Raw genomic sequence first — 10,703 nt, forward strand, 5'->3', positions numbered from 1 at the left:
AGTGCTAGTGATTTTTAGTTGCATTTTTTGACAAATCGCAGTGTTACAAGGTTGACAAATGGCAATGTTACTAGATCAACAAATGTCAATCTTTCAAGTTTGACAAATGGCAACATACCTAATATGACAGATGCAAATATTACCAAATTGTTTGTAAGTGGTTGCACACGGGTCAACCAAAACAACCGTTTGCGTTGAAGAGATGCACAAATCCTCCTCTCGCTTTGCATATCAGTGTTCTATCTAAAACGTTTGCGATCAAGAGCTACACAAATCCTGCTCGGTACATTTTCCATTGGCTTCCTGGGGAAGATGTCGGTTCGTATACGGGTGTTCTAACTAAAACGTTTGTGATCGAGATACAATATTAAACCCAAGAAAAAAACTATTTCCGGCGGCGGCGGAGGCGGGGTGCCGCGCCGTCCTTGTCGTTCTAGTCCTCCGGGACGATGTTGTTGAAGTCTTCAAGGCAGCACAAAATGTTCTTCACATGTAAATAAAACATTATGTCGTCGCACGATCGAGGGGCGGGGAGTGGGAGGACGAAAACTGGCCGCGCTGAGAGGTAGCGGTCGACGGTGGCGTCCCATGCCGCTGAGGGGGGCGCGTGCACGGGAACGGGCACGGCGGGTGGAGCCAAACGCACGGGGACCGAGCCGCAGTGGGTGGAGGGGCGCGCACGGGCACGGGCGCTGGCATGTACACGAGCTCACGCGGGTCCGCGGAGACCTCGGTGACGCCCACAGCTTCCAGCTCTATGATATTGCTCGGCGACCAGCCCATTAATGCTATAGGGATGGTCGCTGGCGCAGGCGCGGGGATGGGAGCTGGGACGGGAGCGGGGGTAGCAATAGCCACGGCCAGCTCTTTTTGGACCATGTCCATGAGGCCTAATTCTTCCTTATTTTCAATTTCCTCTGGCTCTGAGTCGACTTCACCAAACTTGAAGACTAGTGGCACATGATCCTCCTGTGCCATGGCATTGGTGGAGGTCTGCGGGAGGGAGGGGAATGGGAGGCGAACAACAAGGCCGCCCATATTAAGCAGTGGATCGGGCGCCATTAATGGAGAGGAAGGCGGCGACCATGGAAGTGAGAGGGCTCGATTCCCAGTGAGCCTACGCATCGTAAAGCTCGCACGCTTCCCGGTGAGCCTGCACATTGGAGGACAACTTGCATGCCTCTCGGTCAACCTGTGCACCGGACTGCACTCGCACGCCTCTCGTTCAGTCAAGCAGTTGTCCGCATGGCACCTCCTATAGCCATTAAAACCAAGACATGTGGCGTCACCTGAATGGTTAACATAACACACACGATTTGAATTATACAAACGTTTGCGCTGTTAGAGTGGCAGCTATTTGTTTGAAAATGCCTTTGTTGGCTGTTATTCGAGTGCTTCTTCTCTCAAAATGGACACGAAAAACACCACAACATGTCGAGTACCATTCCATGATAGCATGCCAAGTTTCATGAATTTCAGACAAGTTTTGGATTTGCTAGAATCTAAGAAACAAAGTATCTCAACATTTTGCCAGCAATCAACAATGCCCTGGTGTTTGAAACTCATTCCCACTTCTTGCATGGGACCTAATCATGCACCCAAGGACAAATATTTGATTTTTCAACCAATTTATATGCACTGGAGCATGTGCATGTAGTTCAAATTTGAATTATGCACGTAAAATGCCAAGAAAACCTAGTTAATGTATAAAAGCGTCCAAATGAACCCCGAAAAATTGCAAAATTTAACACAACACTCTTGTTGTTCTATGTTGACACTAGAAATTTTTTTGAAAGCAATAAGCGGCAGCGGATATCATTTCGTCCCCGAAGGTGGGACGTTCCCTACCGAAACCATCAGGCTTGTTGTGAGAAGCCCTGGTTTATGAGAAGCTTATACCCAAACCTGCGCCAAATGGGACAAAAAAATTACCACGACATGTTGATGCTGCTCCATGATAGCATGCCAAGTTTCATGAATTTCAAACGAGTTTTTGATTTACTAGAATTTAAAAACCAGGAATCTCAATGTTTGCGGCCGAGTGACAGTGGCAGGGTGTTTGACATTCATTCCCATTTTTTGCATGGGACCTAAGAATGATACCAAGGACAAAGATTTGAATTCTCAACCAATTTATGTGCATTAGAGCATGTGCATGTAGTTCAAATTTGAATTATGCACATAAATGCATCAAAAACTCAATAAATGCATAAAAATGTCCAAACGAACCCCGAAAAATCCCAAAAATTGACACAACACTCCTGTTGTTCTATGTTGACACTAGAAATTTTTTGAAAGCAATAAGAGGCAGCTGATATTATTTCAACCCCAAAGGTGGGACGTTCCCTACAGAAACCATCAGGCTTGTTGTGAGAAGCTCTGGTTTGTGAGAAGCATATACCCAAACCTTCCCCAAATGGGACAAAAAATTTACCATGGCATGTTGATGCCGCTCTGTGATAGCATGCCAAGTTTCATGAATTTTAGACGAGTTTTGGATTTACTAGAATTAAAAACCATGAATCTTAATGTTTGTAGCCGAGTGACGGTGGCAGGATGTTTGACATTCATTCCCATTTCTTGCATGGGACCTAAGCATGCAACCAAGGACACAAATTTGAATTTTTCAACCAATTTATATGCATTAGAGCATGTGCATGTAGTTCAATTTGAATTGTGCTCATAAATGCATTAAAAACGCAATTAATGCATAAAAATGTCAAAATGAACCCGGAAAAATCCCAAAAATTGACACAACACTCCTGTTGTTCTATGTTGACACGAGAAATTTTTTGAAAGCAATAAGAGGCAATGGATATCGTTTCGTCTCTGAAGGTGGGACGTTCCCTATCGAAACCATCAGGATTGTTGTGAGAACCTCTGGTTTGTGAGAAGCATATCCCCAAACATGCACCCCATGGGACAAAAAAATTACCACGACATGTTGATGCCGCTCCATGATAGCATGCCAAGTTTCATGAATTTCAAATGAGTTTTGGATTTACTAGAATTTAAAAACCAGGTATCTCAATGTTTGCGACCGAGAGACTGTGGCAGGGTGTTTGACATTCATTCACATTTCTTGCATGAGACCTAAGCATTTAACCAAGGACACATATTTGAATTTTAAACTAATTATTATGCATTAGAACATGTGCATGTAGTTCAAATTTAATTTATGCACATGAATGCATAGAAAACTCAGTTAATGTATAAAAATGTCAAAGCAAACCCTGAAAAATCCCAAAAATTGACACACCACTCGTGTTGTTCTATGTTGACATGAGAAACATTTTTAAAGTAAGAAGAGGCAACATATATCATTTCGTGCCCCAAGGTGGCACTTACCCTACTGAAACCATCAGGCTTGTTGTGAGAGAAGCTCTGATTTGCGAGAATCGTATACCCACACCTGCGCCAAGTGGGACAATATTTTTACCATGGCATGTCATTGCCGTTCCATGATATCATGTCAAGTTTCATGAATTTTAGACGAGTTTTCGATTTACTAGAATGTTGAAAGCATGTGTCTCAATGTTAGCGGCTGAGCGACAGTGTCAAGGTGTTTGACATTAATTCTGATTTCTTGTATGTGACCTAAGCTTGCAACCAAGGACAAACATTTAATTTTGCAACCCATTTTTATGGACTAGAGCATGTGCTTCAATTTTGAATTGTGCACCTGAAATATCTAGAAAACCAATTTAATGTATAAAATTTCCAAACGAACCCTGAATACTTCCAATTTTTTTACGACACACATATAGTTGCATGTTCACTGCAGATAAAAGGTCTAGAAATTCAAACACCGTCCATTGCCGCTATGACCCCATTATGTAATTCAAATCAAAATTAAAAATCAAGTATATCCCACATAGTTTGTTAATACCAACCGTGTGAGATGCAGTACAAAATATCCAGGAGCACGGTCGGTGTATAGTACACTTATGTCTTACGCGAGAAAGGTGCATCGGCTACAGTCCACAGCCGGCGTGTCAAGCACACTAGCTCGCTCCCCAAATATCATTTTACTGTTCAATCGTCGCCGATGAAAGATGGGGACGTGGAACCGCATCGTGAGGGCAACTTCGGCGGCCTAATTCGGCGAGAGCACGACCGCAGCCGCCATGCGCGTGCTAACAAGGTGCATGAGCATGGCCGCAATCTGCGACCGGGCGGCCAAGGTAGCCCAAACGGCTGCTATTGCTTCTTAGGTGGCGGTAGCAACATCTGCCTTGGGGATAGCAGCTAGCGAGAGCGGCACAGCAGCTGTCCGTTCCACAGCGGCGGCCTCAGCACTGATGGAGGCCACCCACAACCATGTCGAGGCCGCCCACACCTAGCTCGTGGCGGTCACCGCACAAATCGAACGAAGCTTCTCCGACAACGACGACAACCCACCGACGAAGAGTTGGCAATTGCCGAGAGCGTTCGAGCAGCCGTCCCTTCCTCTGCTGCATACCTTGCAACGACGGAGCCCGTCCAAGCCTAGATTGCGGCCGCTCACACCCATCTTGTGGCGGCCTTCCAAATACATGGCAAACATGGATGGCGAGATGCTTGCCGAATATGGTGCGATGGATGCCATGGAGCTCCTTCCCCAGGAGACCGTCGGGCACGAGCTGGACATGGAGGAGGTGGCGGAGATTTAAGAGCACCAGCCGTAGTAGTACTCTTTGTTTTGTTTAATTAAGAGCACCGGTCTTTAATTTGTTAGAACAATGTTTAGGCCAGCTAGCTCTGTTTAATTGCTGAACTTGCTCGATTAAGAAGTGTGGGTGTGCTGTAGTCTCCTTTGTGTACCCAAATTATGCAATGACGTGTATGAGCACTGTAAGTAGGGAAATTGGAACCAAAATTTTTGACATTCAAACTCATCACACACGGGTTAAGCTATCTGAATCATTTGTGATGTTCACATATCGTACAGAGTTCTTAATAAGGGACCGTGTCTGATGACACTTTGCGCGCCAATTTTTTGCCGAAGCAATTCCAAATTTTCGGCTTCCGTGGAAATATCTACCTCCCCGCCCCCTCCCCCTTACTAAAAGCCACATTTTCCCTGTTTCCGCCTTCCTTTCCAAGTTGAAACCTTCACTCCTTGCTAGCAACGCCGCCTCCCTCGCCGGTGACCCTCCTTCAGGTTACTCGGCCTTGCCTATCCAGGCAGGTAATCCACACCCAACCCCCATCCTCCTCCTCCTCCTTCCACATCCCACATGCCCTGACCGCCGACACGAGCGCGACACCTTCCACCCAAATCACCGACCCCTCCACCAAATAAGCGCTGCCCTAAGACATGGTGCACGAAGTATAGCGAGGATCTCAAGGAGCATTTGGCAGCGGAGATGCAAATCGCGGCCGCACGCGAGGATGAGGTCGCGATGGCTGCCATTCGTGTCGACCCCTAAATCTTGGAGGAGCACCTTGCCATTTTCTAGCTACACCGGTTAAGCATGCTCGGTTTACCCGTTGCGTGTGCTGCTCCTTCCTTTCTTTAACAAATTCTAGTGAATTGTGCTATCTACTTTTACCATGCAATCTGTTGCTCTAGTGTATATGTTCTATATGTCGTGCAATGTGGTGCTCACTTATTAAATGTTTGGTTGATCAGTTGTTGTGTTTAGTTAACTGTTTAGTTCAATTCTGCAAATGTGATGTTCAATTCTTCAGGGTGCAATTTTGTATTGTCTTCCATGTGAGAAATAAATCGAATTTTTCTTTACAAAATACATGAGAAACAAATCCAATTGCTATATTTCCAAGTTGCCAAGCATGCTTGGTCAGGTTAAGTGTTTGATATTCTAGTATGTTATACATTGTGCAATGTGGTGCTCAGTTAAAGGTTGGTTCATTTATTGTGGTGTTTAGTTAACTGTTTGGTTCCATTCTGCAATGCGATGTTCAATTGTTGTGGGTGTATTCTATTATTGTATACCATGTGAGAAATAAATTGAATTTGGCTATACTAAATACATGAGAAACAAATACAATTGCTATATTTCCAACTTGTTAAGCATGCTTGGTTTGGTTAACTATATGATCTTCTATTAGGAGTATGTTATATTGTGCAATGTGGTGCAGAGTTAATGTTTGGTTCATTTGTTGTGGTGTTTAGTTAACTGCTTGGTTCAATTCTGCAATGCGATCATAGGTACAACGAGGTGCTATCGAAATGGTTTTTAACCCCTTTCCGTGACGGTGTTCGGAACCGTCACCTAGTGAGTGTGGGCGATTAGGGGGTCTTTCCCACACGACCCAGAAACTGTCGGGGATATGCCCTCCTGGCACACACGCTCGCCAAATTGAGGTCGTGTGCTACCGGCGAGAGAGCAAATACGGTTATACGTCAGTAGTGCTACAAAACATTTATATAGGCGAAATCATTTCCAGTCGTAAGTACATCACACACAGTCAGTCCCCGTGAAACGTTTCAGTCCGTATATACATCCAACACAGTCACTGCAAGGAAAATGTTTCCGTTCGTAGGTACATCACATACAATTTTCCCCGTTAAATCATTTGTGATGGCATGCCCATCACACACAATATTTAAAAAAATTATTGGTTGCGTTATCGAATGCATCACACACGGTGCGTAGAAGAAACTGTGTGGCAAAGGCTGTCCATCAGACACAATTTTTATGTGGTAAACGTTTGCACAAGGTGGCCTATTGCAAACAATTTTTAATAGAATGTCGTGTGTGATTGTTCATCGATCCAACACGGTTTATCCCTAGAAACTGGGTGCGTTGCCTTAGGTCATTGGCCACGGTATTTTCTCAATAACCGTTTGCAATAGCAAAAACGAATTAGCAGGCTAATTACCCTATTATGCATAATCCATTTATTAATCTAATTGACATTCATATTAAACACATATATATTTCATTCCCATATTAAGGAAGCAGGATTTCATAATTGAAATACATCAGAGTACAACATGATAGCTTCAGCACTCAGCTACCCCATTACACAACTGCACCAGCACCAAGTTTCACATGACCTTTTGAAATTAGCATCATAGACGGTACATAGACATATGCATCTCGTCGGGAAAACTGCTGAAGCAGAAGTCGAATATTGAGCCTTCATTGATGTTGAAGGTCTTTGCAAATTAGGCCAGTGCCTGTGGATGATTGGCCGTCCATCCTTCGTCCTCTTCAGGAACACTTCAATATTGAACCGTGGGTGTGGTATGAAAACCTTCCTCGCCTCCTGACCACAGAGGTGGTATGAGAGGTAATCATCAGTGAATTGCTTTGGAAAGGCCTGAAAACAAGCATGTGCATAAATATCTTCTCTATATTGGAAATGGGGTAAAGGAATAAAAAAGACAAGGTATAATAGTTAGTACCACCTTGTAGTGAACTGATGTCTTCTTCACTGTGCAGACAAAGATCTTGTTGTTTTTGTCACCAATTTGTTTATCCTAACAATCTTTCGGAGTTTCTTGACTTGATTGATATTCATGGACAACTCATTTCCCCATATGCAAAAAGGGTCGAACAATGGGTCAAAACCTCTGATAGAAGGACCTAGATATGCAAGGCCAAATTGTTAAAAACCTAAGTATTAGAATGGTCATGCAATTGAACAATAATGTGCTATTAGACAACAGACCATGCACGTGCTAACCTCGATTGTAAACCTCAATGCTTCCCATTGTTTCCCTGCAACACATATAAGGTAGTTAGTCATCAGGTTAAGTAAGGGTTCGACGACTATGAGTAAAATATGTTGATGAAAAATAAGCACATTGCAGATTCATCAGATTAATTCAAGCCACATGGAAAAACCATTTATCCAAACCAAGCAAGATTAAGAACTAGGAAATATAGCACTTCTATATGTTTCTCATGTATTAAGTGCAGCCAAATTTGATTTATGCCTCACATGCACAACAATACAAAATTTCAACAACGACAATTGGACATCACATTGTAGAATTGAACCAAGCAGTTAACAAAACACCACAACAAATGAACCAAACATTAACTGAGCACCACATTGCACAATATAACATACTCCTAACAGAAGATCAGACCGTTAACCTAACCAAGCATGCTTAACAAATTGGAAATATAGAAATTGTATTTGTTTCTCATGTATTTAGTACAGCCAAATTCGATTTACTTCTCACATGGTATACAATAATAGAATGCACCCACAACTATTGAACATCATATTGCAGAATTGAACCAAACAGTTAACTAAACACCACAACACAAATGAACCAAACGTTAACTAAGCACCACATGGCATAATGTATAACCAAACCAAGCCTGGTTGACAACTTGGAAATATAGCAATTGTATTTGTTTCTCATGTATTTAGTACGGCCAAATTCGATTTACTTCTCACATGGTATACAATAACAGAATGTACCCACAATTATTGAACATCGCATTGCATAATTGAAGCAAACAAATAACTAAACACCACACCACAAATGAACCAAATGTTAACTGAGCACCACATTGCACAGTGTATAACCAAACCAAGCATGCTTGGCAACATGGAAATATAGCAATTGTATTCGTTTCTCATGTATTTTGTAAAGTAAAATTCGATTTATTTCTCACATGGAAGACAATACAAAATTGCACCTAAAGAATTGAACATCACATTTGTAGAATTGAACCAAACAGTTACCTGAAGACGACAACTAATTAACCAAACAGTTAATAAGTGAGCACAACACTGCACGACATATAGAACATATACACAGGAGCAACAGATTGCATGGTTAAGGAAAGGCAGGAGTAGCACACGCAATGGGTAAACTGAGCATGCTTAACCGGCGTAGCTAGCAAATGGCAAGGTGCTCCTCCAAGATATGGGGGTTGGCACGAATGGTAGCCATCACGACCTCATTCGCGTGTTCGGCCACGATTTGCTTCTCCGCTGTCAAATGCTCCTTGAGCTCCTAGCTATACTACATGCACCATGGCTTAGGGCGGCGCTTATTTGGTGGAAGGGTAGGTGATTTGGGTGGAAGGTGCCACGCCTGCGGTTGGGGCATGTGGGATGTGGAAGGAGGAGGAGGATGGGGGTCTGGTGTGGATTACCTGCCTGGATAGACGAGGCCGAGCAGCGTGAAGGAGGGTCGCCGGTGAGGGGGGCGGCGCTGCAAGCAAGGAGTGAAGGTTTCAACTTGGAAAGGAAGGTGGAAATAGGAGAAATTGGTAAGGGGGAGGGGGCGGGGAGGTAGATATTTCCGTGGAAGCCGAAAATTTGGAATTGCTTCAGCAAAAAACTGGCGCACAAAGTGTCATCACACTCGGTCCCTTATTCAAAACTGTGTACGATATGTGAACATCACAAACGGTTATGATAGCTTAACACGTGTGGGATGAGTTTAAACGTCAAAAATTTTGGTTCCAATTTCCTTGATTACTGTGCTCATCCACGTCATTGCATAATTTGGGTACATAAAGGAGACTACAGCACACCCACACTTCTTAATCGAGCAAGTTCAGCAATTAAACAAAGCTAGCTGGCCTAAACATTACTCTAACAAATTAAAGACTGGCACTCTTAATTAAACAAAACAAAGAGTACTACTACAGCTGGTGCCCATCTCTATGGAAAAGGCCACCACGAGCTGGGCGAGCGCAGCCGTGATCTAGGCTTGGACGGGCTCAGTTGTTGCAAGGTATGTGGCGGAGGAACGGGCGACTGCTTGAACGCTATCGGCGATTCCCAACTCTTCGGCCGTGGGTTGCCGACCATTGTCGGAGAAGCTTCATTCGATTTGTGCGGTGACCGCCATGAGCTGGGCGTGGGCGGCCTCGACATGGTCGTGGGAGCCCTCCATCAGGGCTAAGGCCACCACTGTGGAACAGATAGCTGCTGTGCTGCTCTCGCCAGCTGCTATCCCTAAGGCAGATGTTGCTGCCGCCACCTGAGAAGAAACAACGGTCGTTTGGGCTGCCATGGCCACCCGACCGCAGATTGTGGCCGCGCTCATGCACCTTGTTAGCACGCGCATGGAGGCTGCAGGCGCGCTCTCGCCGGAGTGGGCCGCCGAAGTTGCCCTCAAGACGCGGGTCCACGTCCCCATCTTTCACCGACAATGATGGAACAGTGAAATGATATTTGGGGAGCAAGCTAGTGTGCTTGACATGCCGACTATGGACAGTAGCCGATGCACCTTCTCGCCTAAGCCATAGGCGTACTATACACCGACGGTGCTCCAGGATATTTTGTACTGCATCTGACATGGTTGGTGATAATAAACTGTGTGGGATCTACTTGATTTTTATTTTTGATTTGAATTACAGAATGGTGTCACATCGGCAATGGACGGTGTTTGAATTGATCGACCTTTTATCTGAAGTGAACATGCACCTATATGTGTGTCGTAAAAAATTGGAATTGTTCAGGGTTCCGTTGGATATTTTTTATGGTAACTTGGTTTTCTAGGCATTTCAGGTGCACAATTCAAAATTTAACCACATGCTCCAGTCCATAAAAACTGGTTGCAAAATCAAATGTTTGTCCTTGGTTGCAAGCTCAGGTCACATGCAAGAAATAAGAATAAATTCAAACATCGTGGCATTGTCGCTCAGCTGCTAACATTGAGATACATGCTTTTAACATTCTAGTAAATCGAAAACTCGTCTGAAATTCATGAAACTTGACATGATATCATGGAACGGTAGCGACATGTCATGGTAAAAATATTTTCCCTTTTGGGG

This window comes from Triticum dicoccoides, chromosome 4B, assembly GCF_002162155.2.
Source record: "Triticum dicoccoides isolate Atlit2015 ecotype Zavitan chromosome 4B, WEW_v2.0, whole genome shotgun sequence".
Classification (NCBI taxonomy): Eukaryota; Viridiplantae; Streptophyta; class Magnoliopsida; order Poales; family Poaceae; genus Triticum; species Triticum dicoccoides.